Genomic DNA, 24,384 nt, shown 5'->3' with positions numbered 1-24,384 from the left:
TGCAAGGACAGAAAAGGGGCTAGAAACACTAATTAACACTACCAGGATCTTCAGCCAAGATATCCAAATGGAATTTGGAATGGAAAAGTGCACACTACTAGTTATAAGAAAGGGAAAACTGGAAACGACTGAAGGCATGGAACTACCCAACCAAACAGAAATGAGGGCACTATGGGGAACAAGACGATTATAAATACTTGGGAATTCTGGAAGCGGACACCATCATAACAACAGAAATGAAAGAGAGAATTGGAAAGGAATAACTCAGGAGAACAAGAAAGCTCCTAGAAACGAAATTATATAGTAGAAACCTAATAAAAAGTATAAATACATGGGCAGTATCACTAGTAAGATACTCAGGACCGTTTAGAGGATGGACAAAAGAAGAACTGAGACAGCTCGACCAGAAGACCAGGAAACTCATGACTATGCATATTACACTACACCCAAAGGACGGTATTGACCGAGTCTAGGTAAAAAGGGAAGACCGCGGGAGAGGACTGATCTGTATAGAAGACTGTGTGAAGGACACAAAAAAGAACTAGAAAAATACATAATGCAAAACACTGAAAGGATAATTATGGCAACGAGAGACACTGAAAAAAAGCAACAAAACAAAAAACAGAGAGACAAATGATAAAACGAGAAAAGAGAAATAGGAAGAGAAACAACTCCACGGAAGATTCATAAGAATGACAAAAGATGAGAATAACGAAAACACATAGACATGGATGCGAAAAGGACATATAAACCGAGAAACTGAATCTCTAATAACTGCAGCACAAGATAAATTGATAAGAACCAACCATATCAAAGAAAGGATAGATAAAACACAAGAAAACAGCAAATGCAGACTATGTGGACAAAGAGACGAAACGATATACCATATAGTAAGTGAATGCAGCAAACTGGCCCAAAAGAAATACAAAAAACAGGCATGACCACGTGGGGAGGACAGTGCACTGGGAATTGTGCAAATGGCTGCATTTTGAACGTAAAGACAAATGGTACAAGCATAAACCCGAAAAACGAGCACCATAAAATCCTATGGGACATGGACATACAGACGGACAAACCCATCCAAGCAAGAAGACCAGATGTCGTCATAATTAACAAGAAAGAAAAGTCCTGTCAAATCGTAGACTTTGCTCTCCCAGCTGATCTCAGAGTGAGTATGAAAGAAAAGGAGAAACGAAGCAAATACACAGAGCTAGCCAGAGAGTTAAACGGGATTTGCATGATGAAGAAAATCAAAATAGTACCGATAATAGTAGAACAATTCCGAAAAACTTCGAAAAAAGAATGTCAGAAATTGGAATCAGAGGAATAGCTGCAAAAATACTACTAACGATAATGAAAACGGCTGAAATATTAAGGAAAGCCCTTGAATGCGGAGAATAATACAAGAAGACAATATAACGAATAAGCGTTACAGGGAATGAAGAACATCGAAGCTGCATATCTACAAGTTCTACATCCTCATGATGCATCCCCCCCATAGTTTCACCACTGCTCCTCCCAATAAAAATTTGACACCAAAGAGCTGAGAAGGGTCAAGAAGGACTGAAAGACCAAGGAGAGAGCACTAGCCAAGCCTCGGTTGGACAAGCACAAAGAGAACTGGGACTTTGGGGAAGCTTAGTGCCACTCAAATTCCAGTATAAACTAATGACCACTGCCGGCGAGAAATCAATGGTAAGCGGCTGGTGCGATGATGCAAATCCATTTGCAAATGCTATCGAAGGAAGTGGAGAGAACTGGACGTCTGGGGAGATTTGTTGTCACTCAGCTTCCAGAGAACACCACAGGTTTCCAATCAGATCGTTCGTTGACTTGTGTGAAAGCTCCATGTGAGGCAATAATAATAATAATAATAATAATAATAATAATAATAATAATAATAATAATAATAATAATATGTGGTGATAAGCTTGCATGATAATGTGCATTGTTGAATTACAACCACACAGGAACGATTGAGATTAAAACTATGGCGGCCTAGATATTATTCATGTGATGTTGAAAATCACGAACGCAAATGTCTTAAGATTTGCTGAATTGAAAATCCTCGATCGAATACAATACGTTTAAAGAGGCAGCACTTTGATGTCGTGTGTTCATCCGGGGAACGCACTACTTAACCGTATGGGATTATTTTGTTTTTCGAGTTAATAGGAAGACATGTTAGCGACAGGATTCACTAGAAATATCGAAAATATGTTCGATGATATTTTAAGATTTTGTGATTATAATATTAAAACTCTGAAATTTTTAAATGATTTGAGTGGTTGAAGGAATCGAGATTCACGGATGTTTATTCATTTTTCTTCTCTCTCTCTCTCTCTCTCTCTCTCTCTCTCTATATATATATATATATATATATATATATATATATATATATATATATATATATATATACATATATATACATATATATATATTGTGCTACAATCTGAAGATGACAGAGTATTCAATTATTATGATGAGAGCAAATCATTTTCATATAAATGTGTATAAATTTCTTTTTACGTTTATCTCTCTTACTCTTTCTTTTTCACTATTTCTCTCTCTTTCCCTCTCTCTTTCACTCTCTTTATATATATATATATATATATATATATATATATATATATATATATATATATATTACACATGAATCACAACTTATCAAGACCCGGAGGCCACTCGAGGATAAGGGTTAATGGGTATACATTAGTCAATAGAATTATAGTGAAGACAATCAGATTGTAGTCAGCTGGAAAGCAGGTAATCGGAAGAGAGTTCCACAGGCGTGCAGTTCTAAGAAAGAAGCTTTGTTCGTGGAATCTACGTTTAGGTTTAGGAATAAAGAGTGGAGTGAATTATTGATAGTGGTTTCAGCTAGACGAGTGCTTTTCATGAAAGTTTGGCGAGGGGGGCCATAGATTGAAGCTTAGCTGACCACTTGCCATGAAAATAACGATGAAGCAGAGACAGGCTCGCAACGTATCTTCTACGGGAAAGAGATTGCAGGGAAGAGAAAGAGGCATCTCGCACTAAGCTACGAAGTTTATTTTGAACTCTGTCAAGGCAGGATAAGCTGCTTCTAGCAGCTTCTGCCCAGATGTGGCCGTACCTGGCTTTTATATAGATATAATATTGCAGGAATGAGATATCTACTGGAGCGGTAGAAAGATCCCACCATTTTTCCAGCGACCTTGGCAACGGATTTGATGTACGTGTTCCATTACAGGTCAGGAGTAAAGTTAAAGCCCAGAAGCTTGTCAAAACATGGAGCCTCCCCAAGACAAGAGCCATTCATTTCAACCGATGCCAGATGGGATCAGAACGTTGATGATGTAAAGATAGAAGCTTGGTTTTAGATGCATTCAAAGTAACCAGCAACCTCTTTCCCCATTGTACCACGTACTCCAGATCAGAGGAGAGAGAATCAGAGAGAACTTTGTCATTAACAGTCTTAGATGTGCTAACATAGATTGTAGTGTCGTCAGCATAAATGTCTATGAATGATGTGAGCATGTGATTTGGAAGATCATTAATGTAGATCAGGAAGAGCGTTTATAATGTTATTCGATTATATACATGTGTATTATACACTGAATTGTATTTTGTTATTAATTTTTTAATGTCGTATCCCGGGGTTCTATTGCATACAATAGAACCCCTGGATACGGTATTAAAAATTAGTAACAAAATACAGTACAGTATATAATACAGATGTATATAATCAAATAACATTATAAACGCCACCGAAAGGCGGTGAAAATACCGTAACACGGGGCCAAGGAACATCGTATTCGTATTCACATATAAGTTTGTTTTTGTCTTTTTACTTGAAAGTAATTCCGTTTCCTCTAATTTACTCCTTTATTTTTTTCTGATGAGTTGTTTTCTTAAACTATACAATTCAAGGAAACACGTGTAAGACGTACCATATATAAAATAAAATGATATTCTTACTATGCACTGCATGCATATCGTAGTTCACTCTACCTTATAATTAAAAAGGCCTATACAAACTGTCAAACAGGTCGGACCAGTAATTTCCGAGAAAATTTCTAAAATGTGGTAATTTGGTTACTAATCCTTACTAATGTGCATCGAATGGATACCATAAAAATTAGTTTGCTGCACGTAATCACAACAAAGGTCGATACAAAATTTCAGCATGATCGTCCCAGTGAAAGACAAAGAGACAAAAAGAAACAGGCCGGGTTAGGGTTAGGGTTAGGGTTAGGGTTAGGGTGCATCCTCTAAACTATAATGTTTAGCGTTCGAGCCTTAATGTCAAGTAGACGATTAATAAGTTTCTGAATTGAATAAAAGATTACTAAACGGAATCTCTTGTCCTGTTTTCATTACAATTTCTTCAATTAAGAATGGAACAATTTATTCGACCGGAGCGATTTACAACAGATCCAGAAAGCGATTCAGCCGACAACTGCTGGAAATATTTGCGGGAGACATTTACAAATTCCATTGAGGTTCTACATTCAGAAAGATCAAGACGTCCCGTCAATAAGCGTGCGCTCCTAACCAACTACCTGTCTCACAGAGTCAACGAAATTATCTCGGATTGCATTACCTACGAAGAAGCAATTATTGTACTGAACGGTACATACATAAAGCCCAAAAATGAGATATTTTCTAGACAACGACTGGAAACTCGCCGACAAGAATCAGGCGAAACATTAGGTCATTTCCTTAACAGCCTTCGGACACTGGGCAAAGATTGAAACTTCTGCACAATGACGTCATTAGAGGCTCACATTTTAGACGCCTTTATTAATGGCTTACCTAATACTCAGGTAAGACAATGTCTTCTTGAGAATAAGACGCTTACACTTAGAACAGTTTAGGAGCAAGCCTATACCTTCGAAGTCTACTTCTTATTTAGAGCCAGACACCGTGGGCGCCGCGCTAAACCTGTTCCTACTGCCCTCCTCATGACGATAGTCCGACGAATCTTCAAGAACAATCGGTTAAAAAAAGGGACACCTGCTATGTTTGTGGCTTATTTAAACACCTACGAGTTTCATGTCCTGCCAGAGATACTCGTTGTCATAAATGTGGAAAACTTGGTCATTTTTCAAAAGGTATGCAAGTCTTCTAAAACCCTATACAAAGCTACTTGTCAAAGTACATGTGCAACTTTAGCCGCCTCCCATGACTGCCTTTCAAAAACTATTGTAAAAGTAAAAATTAACAGGAGATCTACAAATGCTATGCTCGATACCGGGAGCTCAGAAAATTTTATGAAAGAAAGTTTTGTAAAAACCAACAAAATTGTATTTTGTCCCCTTCCCCAGCAGAGTAACAATGACAAATACGCCATTTTCTGCAAACATAAGTGGTTATTGTTTGGTGGACTTACTATTTATGGACGCCTCCTGTAAAACCATTAAATTATCAGTAACGAGAAACCTTTGTTGTGAAATAATATTGGGACACGGTTTTTTTCAGCAACACTTCCGTTTGAAATTTTGTTTGGCATTTCAATGCCCACATTGAAAATTTGTGGATTGGTGACAGTAAAAATCCAGTATCTGTCACTTTTCGAAAACCTAACTAAAAACTGAAAACTCATAGCAGTGAGCAGCAGACGTTTTTCTTATAATAAAAAATTCATTGACTCTGAGATAAAATGACTACTTGAGGAGGGTATAATTGAGTCTAGCAAATCATTCTGGAGGGATCATATAGTTATAACCACTTCTGAAAACTATAAAAAGAAAATGGTTACAGATTACTCCCAAACCATAAATAGATTTACTCTTTGGACGCCTTCCAAGGATCGATGAAATGATAAGTGAAATAGTCAAATATCGTATTAAGAAAATAGCGGCACTACTTGATCGGGCGCGACTTTAAACTTATTACTGACCCAAAATAAGTTGCCTTTATGTTCAACTCTAAGAATACAAGCAAAATAAAGAATGAAAAAATAGCGAGGTGGAGAATTGAATGATCTTGTTTCTCTTTTGATCAGCTACCAACCCGGCAAGGAGAACTTGACAGCTGATACACTGTCAAGAGTGTTCTATACGGTATACAGCGGGGACGAACTCCGAACGCTACATAACGGTCTCTGTCACCCGGGCATTACTCGAATGGTACATTGCCTTTTTCAGTGGATAAGGTCAAAAGAATTACAAATTCCTGCCGCACGTGCGCTAAAATAAATCAGCACAACCGTTTAAAAGACTTTTAAAGGACCGGGACCAAGCAAAACAAGGAACTGGTATTAAATGTTGTCGACGAATATTCACGGTTTCCTTTTGCCTTCCCTTGTTCAGACATATCGGCTATTGCAATCATACAATCCCTCTGTTCAGTATTCGCTGTCTTTGGAGTTCCTGCCTATATAAATTCGGACCGATGGGGCTTCTTTCATGTCAAAATAGCTTCGACAATTTCTATAGGAACAGAGAGTAGCTATAAGCCGGACAACTCCCTACAACCTTAAGGGTAACAGCCAATGCGGAAGATATATAACGGCATTATTTGGAAGGCCGTTCAATTGGCTGCATCAAATAACGGATGTTCGATTAAAAGTTGGGAAAATCTCCTTCCTGTCGCATTATATGTCATTCGATCCCTGTTGTGTACCACCACGAATGCCATCCCACACGAAAGATTTTTACCTTTTTAGCAACGGAGTTCGGCGGGAATTTCGCTTCCATCTTGGCTCTCTCGAACCGGTACTGTATTTCTGAGACGACATGCACGTTACACTAGCTTACCTTGGTGAGCGAGGTAGAGCTCATAGAGTTGAACCCCCAGTACGCTCTAGTACGACATGGACGAGATGTACCAGGACCGTGGACAACCTCTGAGGATAGACCAACTCCCCCTGACACTGAAGCCCCTCCGGAAGATCATGGCATTGAAATTGCTCCTGGCACGTCGTCTAATGACACTGTCTCCATTGGGGTTCCGTTAGACACTGCGGATGAGCCAACACCTTAATCCCTGACAAATGAAGCACTGGCACCGAAAAAAACGTATTCATCCAGAGATTACTCTGACGCGTAACGGCCTGCTCCTCTGAGAAGGAAACATTTCGGAGACAGGTTCGCACTGAAAACCCTTCCAGTTTGAGTACTCCGACCCCGAATCATGGATTGTCGAGGCGGCCACTGCAAGCCCGTATGGAGCCTGGGTATTTAAGGAACTTTATTCCCTATCAGTGAGAAATTTGGTAGGGGAGAACTTTGTGAATATGGATTATCTCCTCTTTGATAATCCAAGCTATAAAAGCTGTACATATCTGCTTGTCAAGTAGACGAGTAGTAAGATTCTTATTTGAATGAAAGATTACTAGACGGAATCTCTCGTTCTGTTTTCATTACATTCTTTTCAGAACATTGAATGCAAGATGGAAAAAAAGCAAATTCGTACAATTTTCTTATTTCAATTCAAGCTAGGTCGAAAAGCTGCTGAAACAGCTCGAAATATCAACGAAGCGTTTGGCCCAATAACAACTACTGAACGCAAAGCACAATGATGGTGTAAGAAATTTTGTGGTTGTGATGAGAGTCTTAAAGATGATGAGCGTAGTGGTCGGCTATCGGATGTTGACAACGCTCAATTAAGAGTCTTAGTTGAAGCCAATCAACGCACAACTGTTTGGGAACTTGCTTCTGAATTAGACGTAACGTATACGACGCTTTCCAACCACGAGGGAGAGTGGAAAGACAATAAACTGTATAAATGTGTGCCTCACCGAAAGAAACGCTATTATGAAATGTTATCTTCCCTTTTTACGCAACAAGAACGACCCGTTTCTCGACTGGGTTGTGACTTTCGATGAAAATTGAGTTCTTTACGGCAACCGGCGACTCCCAGCTCAGTGATTAGACGCCGACGAAGCTCCACGACACTTCCCGAAGCCAGAGTTGCATCAAAAGAAGGCCATGCTGACTGGTTGTTGGTCTGCGACCTGTCTTATTCCATCTCAGTTTTTTGAATGTAGGCGAAAATATTACGGCGGAGAAGCACTGTCGACAAATGGATGAAATGCATGAGAAACTTCGACAACAACACCCAGCATTAATCAACAAAAAATACCTAATTCTCTTCCACAACAATACGCAACTGCACATTGCTAAACAAACCTGATATTGGGTTTATTGTTTGGATCTGAGAGGATTTTGTTTCCGTTGTGGGTTATGTAACGATTAAAGGCGCTTGAGGAGAATATAACCGAACAACAACTACTGGGCGCCATAATATGCATCTGCCAGCCAAAATAAAAAAGACGATTCGGCGAATCGAAAAGAAGAACTCAGTCTCATTCAATAGACATGCTTGAATAATGAATTTCTGCCAAGATATACAAATATAAAAATATTTCCGTATGATAGAACGTTTTCATCTTAAATTCTACGAAATTATGCAGAATGTAGAAATTATGCATAAATAGAATTCAGCGTGATGGTAAAATGAAACCAATAATCTAATAAAAAACCATAAAAAGTGAATAAGTGACTAATTAACGCTTGTTTTTAAAAGGAATATGTAAATTAGTTACTCTTCATGTAGCCGCTCACAAATCCATGACTGAGTATATTAAGAACTTAATTTTAATAATTTTAAATAGAAAAAGTATGCTTTTAATATCAATTTCAGGGCGAGAAAAACTCAACTTTATAGTCATACTAACAGGGAAATCCGACTTTGCCCAGGATTGAATGAGGATGAACAGATGTGTCACACTTCCATATTATATTTTTATCGAAATCGGTAAAAATGCCCATTTTTCAATCAAATCGATTGAGTTGAGGACTAGAAGGAAGCTTCACATGCCTTCACCGCAGTGTTTTAGTCCGCAATACATTGTAGTTTACATTGCACTGTAGAGAAGCTACTGTTGATTTTATCAAATTATTTTTTATATATTAATTGCTTGAATTAAAGTTTAAAATGCAAAAGTGAAGTATCATGTTTAAATTGTGCTTTAAACAAAAACATTTACTTCGAACGTGCCCCTGTCATATCAAAGAACCTACTGTTGATTTTGTATGTTAGACCTTTCTGCTCGTGTGGTAATAAAACTTCTCAAATGTACTTGTGATGTTAGGCTGTGTAAGGTGTTAACTTTATTAATAATGGTCTGTCCTTTTTTTCATCAACTATTTTGGATTATCGATACTTATCAAAAACCTATCAAAGAAAAGATACAAAACCACTCTAAGAAAACTGCCAGGTACATAAAGTACGTTTATATGAAATTTTTTAAAAAATCTGCCCAAAAAAGGAAGTTTGTGCATGCGTGTGCCTATGTGTGTGAATTTGTCCCCTAAAGGCAATAGGGAACGAATTCTTTCTCCCCCTCCCTCTCTCTCTCTCTCTCTCTCTCTCACACACACACACACACACACGCACACACACACGCACACACAAAATGCCTTTTATATAATAGTAGAAATATATGATGGGCTCTCTCGCCGATTTCGACATATGAGTGCCTAACAGTTTAATGATCAGTTCAGATGATTATATCGAAGGTGACATTCAAGTCCAGAAAGTGATTTGCAAACTGAATGTTGGTGTTAGATTGCTAAAGCGTGTTTATAATGGTGAAGTACCTCACAGCATCAATATCTAAATATCTAGGGATGACGTATTATAATACGAATGGATAATTAATTAGAATGGAAAACATACAATCTCAACTTAGAAACAAAAGGCAGTGTGTGTGTGTGTGTGTGTGTGTGTGTGTGTGTGTGTGTGTGTGTGTGAACTATTGATAACATATGCGAAGATTTGCCGCAGCATGACAAACAGATGTCAGGTATTTTTATCAGTTGTCCTTCTGAATGTATACTTTAATGAAAAGATTGAGGGTGCATAGCGCCCCTAAACACTACCGAGGATATTTCCATGCCTTGTGCATATATATATATATATATATATATATATATATATATATATATATATATATATATATACGAGCAAACAGTTAATAAAACATGTTAAAAACACTTTGCAAAAAAAGTTAAAAACATTTAATCTGAAAAGGAAACACTAGATAAGTGGATAGTCCTTAATCCGCGGAGTTTCAAAGAAATACTTTCCTTCTCATCAAAGGGTAGGAATTAGCAAAATGCAGGATCGGATTTTGCATGCAAAAGTATTTGATGAAACAAGAAGTAAGTCAAAGATCTTACTTGATAACAAAAAAGTGAAGCAGAGGGAATATGGTGAAGAAAAAGGTTTTATTATATATATATATATATATATATATATATATATATATATATATATATATATATATATGATTTTTAGAATGTGAGAGATTATATATAATAAATTCCACAGACAAACAACATCGCAGCCCACAAGAGCTATGACAGTCCACCAACCGGAAGTCCAAGACTAGAGTTTCACCCTCATTTGGGCTCATCAGTTAGACACATCCGAAATCGAGTCTCAAAATATATGAAGAATAAAAAGTGGTTTCTAGCAGCGTCTTAAATATATATTTTTTAATTAATTAAAAATAATTCAATAGAAATTAATAAATTAAAATAAATAACATAGGGAAATCAAAACGGTTTTCGGTAAGGTTTTAAATGAATTTTTAAAATTAATAAAAAGTGATTTAATAGGATTTTATAAATTAAAATACATGGAAACCCCGTTTTACGGCAGCGTTTTAAATAAAATTTAAATAAAATTTTAATAAAATTTAAATAAATTCATTAAAAATAATTTAATAGAAATTAATAAATTAAAATACATGAAAAATAAAAAAACAGGTTTTCAACAACGTTTTTAAATAAATAAGGTCAAGGTCGATACAGACGTACGCCTGTTTTTTAGTCATTAATCATATACTATACGCTTTCATCTTGCATTATTGATTTTTTGTTTTAGAATTCAAGTCACAGATTAGTTAAATTGAAGCTTGCTAATTAAAATGAAGATCGATGAGTTAAAATGATGATTGATTAGTTAAATTGTAATATTGATGGGTTAAAAGGATTATTAATTAGTTAAATGAAGGTTAATGAGATACGATAAAAATGTAATTTTCATATCAATCTCCATTTCTTATCAATTTAAAATAGTTATTAACTTAACGTATATTGTTAACGTGTATACGGCACAAACACGTTAGCACACCGGTTCTCACCAAGATTACCGAAGTTAAGCAACGATGAGCCCGGCCAATAACAGATGGGTGACCATTTAGGAAGCATTATTCAATTACGCATCTCTGCTTCTGGCACACGTCCATGACTGGAGTTGCTTTCTTAGAGTCATACACAGTCAATATCTGCAACAAAGAAATGAAATTTTCAGGTCGTGAATCTATAAATTAGTGATCATAAAAATGCAATCTGCAGTCCTCTCTGATCTACTCGGGTGGGAATAAAAAAATAGAAGCTATTACTTTTGGAAAGTCGCTCATATATATATATATATATATATATATATATATATATATATATATATATATAATCAAGTCGGGTTCTAGTCTGTTCCTTTGTTCAAAATTTAGTTATCATGCACAAAGGGTACACTGTTTCACAAATTAATTTCCATACTGAAAACGGACTTATATACACAGATTTGTTCCAACATAAGTTCTTTATATACTACATATTCAAAAGAAATCTACATTCAATGAATACTCTCATTTGTATATTACATTAAAAAATCTATTTTAATAATTAGCTTCATGTTATTAATTATTTTTTAATAGAACTGCTGTAATTGTTTTATTTAGAAATATCATTTAAAGTTGATTTATTTAATTTATTTTTTTATTCAATTTATTTTTAATTTAATTTATTTTCAATTATTAAAAGCTGACAACAGTTGCTTTTAAAACCGGAAGTAAGCTTATTCATTTAAGTTATGGGAGTTATTTCCCGTTTAAGCTATGAAAGTTACTTTGCGTCTGATTTTTATGGGCCAAGATGAATGTGTTTTATGCTTACATTAATCCAACATTTTTCGTATCAAATTAAATATCTTAAATGGTGACTAAACCCTCCGCCCAGCAATATGTTTCGACCTGGCCACGCCGGTTATATACAGCTAGAATATAAAATTCTTATTTAGTCACTTCTGATATTATTGAATCATTATTAATAGCAGCAGTGAATCAAAGATCTCGTTTAAACCAACTTGTATGGCATCACCAAATCTCATCAGGTCTTCAGATCATCAAAGATGTTAAGTAAAGTCGTTGTCATCGTTGCACAACAGATTGTATTGATTTGAATGAATTGAATTCAATGATCGATTTGTTTTGGTGATCTTCTGTTTGGCATCGCTATTGCCAGTCTCCTAAATCCGTATCTGATATTCGCCCACTCCTGGAATGATATATGGCAAAATGACAAACAAACTGAATAATTTTGGTGTTTCAGATTCCTTGCGATGACGATTGCCACATCTGAATCATACATGGAGTATTGTTGCCACATCTTCTGCATCTTCCACTAATCTCTCCATCTTGGATCGGGTCCAAAAAAAAACAGTCGCCAATCTAATAGGTCCCACTTTGTCAACTAAGCTCCAATCCTTGCCCCATCGCCACAATGTTGCATCTCTGTGCCTTTTTTACAAATAATTTAGTGGAATGTGCTCTGATGAACTCATTGCACTTGTGCCCCTCTCGACGTACATATCCCTGACAAACCCGCTTAGCAACAAAATCTTACCCTCTCACTGTTGAGATCCCTAAATACTAAAAAGCTTTCTACTTTAATAGTTTCTTCTCTCGGATATCTAGACTTTGGAATTCCCTTCCTTCTACCTGCTCCCCTGACTGTACTGATATGTAGAAGTTTAAATGTAGCATACATCAACATCTTGTTAATCTTTCTTATGCATGGTCCCAAATAGTAGCCGCTTACGTCCAAGTGGCGATATGCCTTGTTTGGGGGGGGGAACGTGGGTACAAAATAATTTTATAATTCTTCCTTTCGTTTCTGAATTTTTGAGATAAAGATTAATTTATTTGTATTGATTGAATTCTACAAACTACTTTTCTGGTCTTGAGTGTTATTTTCATAACATTTTGATCGATGTAATCTGCGACCTTCTTCATGTGTACCTTGCCGAACTCAGGAAATCGTTCCAGACAGAAATGGTCCATATGTAGTGTATATATGTAATAAATGGAGTACATATGTAATACATAGCGTATATAGGAAATACATAGTGTATATATGTAATACATGGTGTATATATGTAATACATGGTGTATATATGTCCATACATATGTACATATGTAATATATATATATTTTTTTACACAGTGATCACCACTTATCAAGGCCCGGAAGCCACTCAGGGATAAGGGTTATTGCAAGTACAGTACGTTAGTGTGGAGATTTGATGAAGTGTTTACTTAAGGGGGCGGTTCATCAGAAATTTGTTAACATTGGACTTGAAGACATCCAAGTTGTAGTCCGGTGGGAAGCAGGCAGACGGAACAGAGTTCCACAGACGTGCAGTTCTAAGAAAGAAGCTTTGTTCATGGAATCCGCGTTTTGATTTAGGCACAGATATAGAGTGGGGGAAATTTTTCACAGTGGATTCAGCTACAGGGTGGTCAAAAAGTCAGGTAACATGTTAAAGGTAGAAAAAACAATATGATCCATTATAATCTCTATTCGCTTAATATTATTTCTTGGATGAAATTTTTCCACAACGATGGATTGGTCGCCGTGGCCCAGTTGAATGGCCAGCCAGATCTCCGGATCTTACCCCTCCTGATTTCTTTAAAATGTTACCTGACTTTTTGACCACCCTGTAGACGGATATTTTTCGTGAAAGATTGGCGAGGGGGGACCAGAGATTGGAATATATAGTGTACATATGTAATACATGATGTGCATACGTAATACATAGCGTATATATATAATACATGGTGTACATATGTAATACATAGTGTATATATGTAATACATGGTGTATATATAACACATTATGTATATACGTTATACATAGCGTATATATATATATAATACATTATGTATATATGTAATACATAGTGTATATATGTAATACATAGTCTGCAATAGTTTCTTCAGAGTTTCTTGTTTGTGTACTTAGCACCAACCACTGTGACGTCAGAAGGAAAATGAGACTGAATTGAACCGCCTTTCCTTATGCCACGTTCCAATCATGTGTTGCGTTTTTTTAACTTAGTGTCTTTCTAGAGAGAATTGTCTGATCTATTCTCTGCTTCATTTGTTCCAGCTCGTTTAACTCGTTGGTCTAGCGATCTTCATTCAATTCATTGTTTTGCTATGTCATTGTAATTTACTTCCCTATTCCAGTCGCTTCTTTTCAAGAACTTCAGGATTGTGGAACTCTTTACCTGCTGACTGTTTGCCTCCTAATTCTAGACTCGGTCTTTTCAAGACTGAGGCCAATAGTCATCCCCTGTATTTGCTATAATCATCTTCCGTTCTTGTTAGCTCCTTACATATCTTTACTAGAGTGTCACCGCTTATCAAGACGCAAGGGTTACTCGAGGATAATAAATGTCGGGTAGATTGTGAGACAACTCCATAACGATCAGTAATAGTTGATTTTAAGAAAACAGCTCGAGAAGAACCCGTTTGCATATAATTTCAAAATGATCATGTTACAGTTAACTGGGAAGCAGCCAGGCGGTATTGTGTTCCACAGACGGACAGTTCTAGAGAAGAATCCTCGCTTCTGGAATTTTCGATTAGTTTCAGGCATTGAGAGAATGTAAGTGGAATTAATAATTATATTATAATTTGAATATTTTTAATACTTTTAAATATTCTACTTTTAAAATTCATTTATCGTATAAGAAATTTTTCAGTAAATATTTTCTACCAAACTTTTCCGAAAAAAATATTTCAACCATGTGTGGAAATATTACAATCTGCAATTGATTTTATATTATCGCATTTTATCGATTGCTTCAAATGCATGCATCCATACATTGGAACATAAAAAAAACTTCATTTCGTCTCGATTATTCCTTTCTTTATTATTGGATTATACGACTGTGCCTCTATTTTTCTTCATTGAAATAACAAAACCATGGAATATCCTTTTTAATCTTAGCTTTTTTTTATGCTTTTCATGCAAGCTTTTAAGTTTTCAATATATGTGCTGAATAGCAAAATTTGCGATTGCCTATAAATATTATTTTGCTAAAAATATTTCTCTGATGATGTGAGTCATTTATTGAAAATTCATGGATTTAGGGAAAACTTTCAATTTTTGTATTCATTTTTCGAATAATAAATTTGTCGTAATTTTTGAAATTTCTTTATTTAATTCCAAATTGTCATTTAACATATATATTTATATATATATATATATATATATATATATATATATTTCATTATTTATATATATATATCATTATTTATATATATATATATTTCATTATTTATATATATATATATATATATATATATATATATATATATATATATATATATATTTCATTATATACTCGGGTTTTTTATATTCAAAAGTAATGGACTAATGAATTCAACGAGGTTGTTAGATAGTGCTCAATAAAAAGAGCTGATAATACTTGTTTATTGTTATATAAACATGCTCACATCCTGCTGCTACAAATAGCCACTTGTTTCAATCAAACAACAGATATCATCAGGCAGCGACTTGACTATTCAAAAGTTCAATTGAACTTTTGAATAGTCAAGTCGCTGCCTGATGATATCTGTTGTTTGATTAAAACAAGTGGCTATTTGTAGCAGCGGGATGTGAGCATGTTTATATAACAATAAACAAGTATTTCATTATATATATATATATATATATATATATATATATATAATGAAAATTACAATTAAATTTACCAAAATGATCCAAGATGGTAAAATTAAAGTATATTATAAATATTAAAGAATTAATATTTATAAAGTTATCTGAGCCTGATGTAAAAGCTCGATAAAACCAAATAGGAGATAGAGCTTATAATACGAGCAAACAGTTAATAAAACATGTTTAAAAAACACTTAGAAATGGGTTAAAACATATTTAATCTGAAAAGGAAACACTAGATAAGTGGATAGCGCTTTCTTTTTAGAATAAATGTGTTTTTAACTCATTTCTAAGAGTTTTTTAACATGTTTTATTAACTGTTTGCTCATATATATATATATATATATATATATATATATATATATATATATATATATATATATCGTCGTTGGCAGAACTCGGATACGAGTATATCCTAGTTACATAGTGTTTTTAGTTGATCCACAACGAGCAACTTCGTGTCGCACACACTTCAGAGGTCATCATTCACTACGGCAAACAGGTGCTTGACATGCAGCTTCAATAAGGCATCTTGCAGCAGGTTGCCGATAAACCATTACGTGGAGTACTTCCTTGTCGCCTACCCGTCAGGCAAATTTATTTGGGGGTGCATATATATATATATATATATATATATATATATATATGTATATATATATATATATGGGGTTTTATGTGTAATGATATTCGTATTAAAAACCCCTTTTTCTATTTATTTAAAAAGAAAATACAACTTTGTTATACATGGGTCGCGGAATTGCATTCATCTGCAAAAAAATGCAGCTAATTTGCATATTCTTTTAAGCATTCATTTTAACTAATTCCCTATTAGTTTTTTTTTTTTTTTTCGGTTTTCTTATGAGACTACGGAGGGGTACCCGGCGTTTCCCGGGTGTTTGGAGGTATGTGGGGGGGGGGGTAAAAAAAGTAAGTATGAGGATTGACCCAGAACCGTTGAGGCAAAGTTGTGAATTAAAGTGTGAAAAAAAAAGTGCGATGTTAACCATTGTCCCACCGCGAGATGCTAACGGAAACACGTTGGAATTTATTTAATTAGTTGGATTTTGCAGGTGCCCGTTTTAAATTAGGTCAAATTTTGACTGCGGGATAGTATTCATTTACTGCTGAACGCTTTTTTTTTTTTTTTTTTTTTTTTTTTTTTTTCCGAAGATGTTATAGGAAAAAGACTAACCCACATGCGGCGAGCGACAAATATTGAATATTTATCTTCCCGAAATCGGGCAAATTAAATAGACAGGCGAGCTTCGTTGTTAACTGTGAGATATTACGATTCGTATGTGATATAAAAAGTTTTAAAACGTTGTTAAGCGAGCGACCGCTTCTCTGAAAGAAGCCTTTTGTAGACACACATACATACATTTTCGCTTTTATATTTATAGATGATCATCTTTAGTTAACAATTACGTGTAATTATATTCATGCAGATATTCTACATGATTTATACTTTCGTATATCTGCGTATAAAGGTTATAGTAAACACAAACCTCTTTCTATATATATTTATGTATGCGTATACATATTTGTTTAAAAAATTTGCCTACACAAACTCCTCTCTCACTTTTTGGTCTACATACATGTAACTTAATATATAGGGTATTTGAACCCATACAAAACTTTATATTTGGCTTTTAGCTGTGGAAAATCGGAACAAAAGTGTGAAAATTAAAAAATGGAATTTTCCAGGTCGAACGAAGGCATTATCAATATGCATGCGTAACGTAATATCTACTGGATCGTGTTTTAATTTTTAACCTTGCAGCAAACATGTCTGCATAGCTCAGGCATAAACGTAAAATAAAAAAAAGTAAATCGTAAGCTAAACGTTTTGATTTCGATTCTCGGTGGTGGCGCACGAGTCATTTTTTTTTTTAACTTTTTAAATATTACTATATATTGGGTCCAATATAATCTATAATATAAATCTCACCTGTTTGTTTAAATGTATGTATGTATGTATGTATGTATGTATGTATGTATGTATGTATGTCTGCCTACAACTGTCGACAGAGGAGTCAGATTTTCATGAGATTGGTATCGTTTTGAAGGTCGACCCTTCGGACGACAAATATCGAAAAATTGTTTAAAAACATTAATGTTTTCACCTTCAACTGGGCACTTTCTACAAGGGGGGGGTCGCTTTTTTCGACGATACTTTCGAAATTCATCCCCTCTGTTCCATTGACTAGCCTTAATTTAAACGTTCGTCACTTATATATATATATATATATATATATATATATCCACATATATCGTGTTTAGCTGTATTACAGCTCTTCTGGTTGGTAAGTGCTCCAAGCCGAGAGCCGAGATCGAAACTCTAATGCCTAGTCAACAGCCGACACTCCTAATAATCCGGAAATGATAAGCTTGCGTCATTTGTTTACACGAAGTTATTTACAAGTGCGCTAATGATATTTGGCGATTTCACTTCCCACAATGCTCAATCCAGAGCACGTGTAGTCAACTACAGACAAAATCTTTTTCTGCATCGCAGCTATTCGATGTGGCTATACCACGATCTCCGTAAATAAATAAAACGCGATGTTTATTTACGCAGAAACAACACAATTTCCTAAAATAATTGTTTTTCTTTTCATTATTAATCTATATAATTTATTATTAATATATATATTTTTTCATTATTAATATATATAATCATGAAACTCTGTGGACCTTGCTTGCTTGCATCTTGCCTTCGACGATCAGGTGATTCCATTTTTTAAAAAAGGGAGGACAACTGAATATATAAATGTATACATATATGTGTGTGTGTGTGTGTGTGTGTGTGTGTGTGTGTGTGTGTGCGCGCTCGCGCGTACGTGCGTATGGCCGTGGCTCAGAAGCTAAGGAATATGAGTGGAGAGTTGTATGCTTTAGTTTCGATTCTAGCTGATGGCACACAAGATGTATATATATATATATATATATATATATATATATATATATATATATATATATATGGTTTTGATCTCACTAACGTATATTACGTTTAATATAATAATTTATAGAGAATCGCCTTTATAGTAATAAATACGTAATCTGCATCAATTAAACTATCATATTTAAGCGTATCTTACAACCGGTCGATTTTCTTATGTTTTTCCCTTATGTAAAGTTGATAATTTCACAATTATAAATCTCTCGCCTTTTCTATATATAGCTCTAGATAACAACACCTATTGAGCTGTTCATAACTGCAATACTCCTTGCTCTTATAGACCTTATCTTTTACGCTATAATACATACATATATATCCTTCTCCTAAGAAAACTACCATGTAAAAAAACTGCGGTCTACTGTGTACACTGTCCTGTGGCAGTCATCCGCACCGACAAAGGTTAGCAGTAATACCAAAAAGTTTGGTTGATTCTACACAAATCCTTCACCATTATAAATAAATTATGTGTGGATTTCCGAGCAACTTGGTTGTTGTGACGGAAGCTCATACGTCGAAATCGACGGGAGAGTCTATATATATATATATATATATATATATATATATATATATATACTAGCATTTCAGCTCGGCGTTGCCCGGGTGTTTGGATGTGTATGTTGAGCAAAAAAATAAAATGGTAGTAGGAAGGCAGGCTCGGACCCGTACCGCGAAGGAGGAAAAGAACGGGAAAAAACCTGAAGTCTATGCTGTTACGACCACCGCCAAACCGGAAGTGACATTTTTTATAATTAAGGCTAGACCTTCGGAAGGAGAGGATGGCTTTCAAAAATATCGGCGAAAGTAGCGACTCCTGACTATGAAAAGGCTTGCCTTATCTCTGAATACCCTTTATGTAAAATTTAAAATGTTTAGACCAGAAATTGTCTGAATAATTTGGTAGAAACCGCAGAGGTTAATTATTTTTAACTTTGACCCCTATTATGACCCCTTAACATTTATTGTTTTGGGCTCAAATAAAATTATTAAGTTAGATCCATGTCCAAGAAATCTATATCTAAAATTTCAAGTGTTTAGACTCAAAATTGTCGAAGGAGTTTGGTCGAGTTCTCAAAGGTCAAATCGTTGAACTTTGACCCCTTAATCGCCAAATTTCTGGCCGAAAACCGATCACATAGATTTTCCCAAATCTCAGTACCCTGTATATCAAATTTCGAGTCTGTAGACTTAATATTGACAGAGTTATTGCGTATGGAAATGTACACACTCACACAGACACACACACAGATACACACACAGACACACGCACAGACAGACAGACACTTTCACTTTTATAGATATATAGATTATGTCCTTTCGTTCTGACATTCCATGCTCGATGTTTCTGACAAAGAGGGAAAAATTGTTGTTTGAGTCGAAATCTATCCATCTAACGCGTATCATTGGCATATTATCACACTCCCGGGGCATCGCCGAATTCCTTGAGCCAGAACATAATTATCATTATTATCATGTAGATTGAATTAGATTTGTTTTAAAGAAAAAATGTAATTCAAGGATAAATATAGTTAAATGACGTTTTAGGAATTTAACTTGACTAGATTCTATAAACAATAACAAGAAGGATTTTTAGATAAATAAAAACAAATATGTTAACAATAATAATACCTAAGTACGTGATACAGATGACGGTTGATAGGATTCTTTGTGCGCGTTCAAATGACGTAATCAGAAAGAAATAGTTTTATATATACACTGGCGTTAGTCGGTCGAAGAAGAGTCAAAGAAGTCAATCGAAGAAGCCGTTAAGAAAACACCGTGGAAGCCGGTGAAGTCAAGATCCAGAATGTAAAGTCAAAACGTTGTAATCTCCGAAATGTTGACACAATGTGTATAAAAGTTATATGAAATATAACTTTGTGTGACGTCATCTTTTGAAGAAACAGGTATTTGAATTCGGTCCGGTTGTTTTTGTTATGTTTTTTTTTGTTTTGCTTTTTTACATAGGCATCACCACATTATCAAGGCCAAGAGGCCACTCAATGATAAGGGTTAAAGAGTGTACAGTAGAAATTGGACAATATAGTAATCATTAGTAATGAAAATTTGGTAACGTTGATAACTTATATGGAACGGCTCATCAAGAACTTATTTACGTTAGACTTGAAGACAACCATATTGTAGTCAGCCGGAAAGCAGGAAAACGGAAGACAATTCCACAGGCGTGCAGTTCTAAGAAAGAAGCTTTGTTCATGGAATCTACGTTTAGGTTTAGGCACAGATAAAGAGTGGGGGGAATTATTGATAGTGTTTACAGCTAGACGAGTGTTTCTTGTGAAAGTTTGGCGAGGGGGGACCATAGATTGAAGCTCATTCGAACACTTTCCATTTTTTATGTTAAATGTTTATCGAATTCTGTAATATTCACAGACTCTGTCTATTATATAGATTGTTGTTATTATAAACACTCCTCTTCTTCTTCTTCTTCTTCTTCTTCTTCTTCTTTTTCTTCTTCTTCGTCTTCTTCTTCTTCACTAAAGGACATTAGTCTAACTCTTCATTATTTTCTCTCGTCGTTTGAAGCCGCTTCATGTACAAGTATTTGTTAGATGTTCGCAAACTAACATATCAATATATCCACGTCATCGTTTCAGCTCAAGCAAAACATTTTTCTCTTTTTTTACATGCATTATATACACCGTGTCTAATTCATCGGTAATTTGATATTAACCAACACTAGTTTTTAATCTTGAAGCAGTATTTTAGCTCTTTGCATCAGATGGCTTCATGCCTTGAAAATAGAAAAGTTACGGAAAGCACAACGCCATATAGAACGCATTATGTTCGGCATCAGTCTACGTGAAAGAAAAATAAACACCTGGATCAGACAACAAACTGAAATGAAAGACATCATCAACACCATAAAGACGACGAAACATAGATGGTCAAGTCATCTTTCGCGGTCTACAGGCAACAAGTGAACATCTAGAGTGACAGAATGGACCACATGGCAATGGAAAAGAGGAAGGGAAAAGTAAAAAGAAATAAACACTTTCCTCCAAGAATGATAAAAAATATCATCATCATCATCATCATCATCATCAAATAATAATAATAATAATAATAATAATAATAATAAGTGGACATTTAGAGCGACGGAATGGACCACATGGCAACAGAAAAGACGAAGGGAAAACTGAAAAAAAAAACAATTTCCTTCAAGAGTAATAATAATAATAATAATAATAATAATAATAATAATAATAATAATAATAATAATTTTTATGAGAGAATCGAACGTTTTTCGTGTTCAAATTACTTTTATCAGTCAATAACTTAACTGTGACACAAAATGTTTAATAAATGAATAAAATATTAACGAAAGGAATAACGGAAAAGGGAAAAAAAAAAAGATGGACTTAATGGCTGAGCATAAGAAGAAAGAATAACGAAGGGGGAGAGGGTAATAACATAGATATATTTTTTTAACAATTATAGGTTAAAAGGAAAAAGAACAGAAGCAACAAATAGGGAACTTAAAAAACGAATAGAAATATTGAATGAATAGCGTGAAAAAAGAAAGACATTCTGAATAAATAAAATAAAAAAGGAAAGAAGAAAAAGAAATAAATAGAAAATTAGTGAATGCCTGTTTGTAAAGAGAAGAAAGGACGAAAGAAAGAATAAGTGACTTGAAAAGCAAAGAAACGAAGAAACCATAGAATGAAGAAAGAAAGAAAGAAAAACAATTAACAGATATTGAAAAATAAAACAAGAAAGAACAAACGAATCAGATAATCAAGAAAATAAGAAAGAAACATAAAGGAAAAAAAAAGTGAAATAAAGAATTACTTACTTTAAAAAGGTAAAAAGGATTAATGAAGATTGGTGAGAATTGAAAGAAAAAATGAATAAAAGACAGAGAGAAAGAAATAAAGCAATAATAAAATACAAATGAAAAAAGAAAGAAAAAAAATGAAATAAAAACTGCGCGACAGTAAAAAGAACGGAGAAAAGAGAAAGACAAAAAAAACAATTGAAAGAAAGACGGAAAAAGAAAAAAAACATTAACAATGTGTGAGAATTAGAAGAAAGAAAGAAGAAAGAAAAAAAGAAAAAAGAAATACATAATGAATGAGAGAAAGAAGGAAAGAAAGAAAAAAGAAATAAAAATGAATTAGTTAATAAATGAATAAGAGAAAGAAGGAAAGAAAGAAAGAAAGAAAGAAAGAAAAAAAAGAAAAAAGAAATACATAATGAATGAATAAGAGAAAGAAGGAAAGAAACAAGGACCAGTAAATAACCAAATACAGAAACAAAACAAACGAAAAGAAAATGGCGAAACCAATAAAGACTTTTTTTTTTCTTACCTCTAAAACCGGAGGATTCTAACTTTGTTTCTTTCTATTTGTTGTTGTTTTTAATGCCACTTTAACTCGGCCTGGCTTGGAGAAGTGGTTTCGTCTCGTTTCTGTTGTATAAATCTATCAGTCGCGACGACGGAATCTAAGAAGCGTCCTCGAATTTGAACACGCTGTGCAAATTGACTGGTTCGGGCACCGGCCGCCCCTTTTTTATAGACACAGATGATGGCGTGCGAAAGAAGGCTGTCAGTTACGCCTTCGGCATCGATTAGTTCGCCCACTCAGCCGATCTCGGAACGGAACTCCCCCAACCGATATTGCTTCCTTCCTTCGGTATTGTTGCTGGTTTTTGAGAGGCGGGTGCCCGTAGTTATATGCCTTAGTTATTTCATTTGTAACATTTTTTACACAACAAAGTTTATTCCTCAATATTCCTGCTCTCTCTCCCTCCCACTCTGTCTTTCACGCACGCGCACAAACACAAACACACACACACACACAATATATATATATATATATATATATATATATATATATATATATATATATATATTTAAATATGTATGAATAAAAAATAAATACAGAAAATATATAAATGTTTATATCTTTTCTGTATTTATTTCCTGTGTGTTGACGTGTAGGAATACAAAATGTCTTTTGAAAAAAACAAGAATGTTTCCTTCTATTTTCGACCGATCCTTCGATCTTCCTCAGTGTGAATGATAGAAAACATGAATGTTCGAGCAGGGTTAGTACAGGAGGGGCACGAGTATAGACATTAAGGTAAAGATCTGTTTGAATATGACCCTTCCAGCATTTTCGGCTTGGAATGCTCAGTAACTTGTATGGCCACTATTCAATATATATATATATATATATATATATATATATATATATATATATATATAGGGTTTTTTATATATATATTTCACTTTTTTATATACTAATCCATAATTCATGAAGCTCAATGTAATTGCAGAGCATATAACAAACTTATGACAAAAGTCGAAAAATGGCATAATAAAAGATTAAATAAAAGGTAATTGCAACTTCTCTTCCACTTTTCGGATTTTGTAATCATGCCCGAATGCATTTTATTTTATTTTGGTGGATTGATAGTTGCCATTTTCTTTTGATGAGTTAAGAGCAGAATAGATTCATTGATTGATATAATTATTTAAGGAAAACATTGTAAGATGGTCAACATCATAAAATTTGGAATATAGACCTTTGTCATTTGTTATATATATATATATATATATATATATATATATATATATATATATATATATATATATATA

The 24,384-nt window shown here is 34.4% G+C and overlaps 1 long non-coding RNA gene across 1 annotated transcript in view; it reads right to left on the bottom strand.

Moving 5' to 3' along the window:
• The window catches only part of LOC145256363 (uncharacterized), a 149,804-nt gene extending 126,497 nt beyond the window's left edge, over positions 1-23,307 (bottom strand). The window contains exon 1 of the long non-coding RNA XR_013863981.1: positions 23,090-23,307. This is a non-coding gene — a long non-coding RNA (uncharacterized LOC145256363). The remainder of the gene's footprint in view (positions 1-23,089) is intronic.
• Positions 23,308-24,384: the final 1,077 nt, after the last annotated feature.

The sequence above is a fragment of the Euprymna scolopes genome, chromosome 32, assembly GCF_053919585.1.
Source record: "Euprymna scolopes isolate OS-2025 chromosome 32, ASM5391958v1, whole genome shotgun sequence".
NCBI lineage: Eukaryota > Metazoa > Mollusca > Cephalopoda > Sepiida > Sepiolidae > Euprymna > Euprymna scolopes.
The sequence above is the reverse complement of the archived record's forward strand: the minus strand, read 5'-3'. Positions and strand labels throughout refer to the sequence as shown.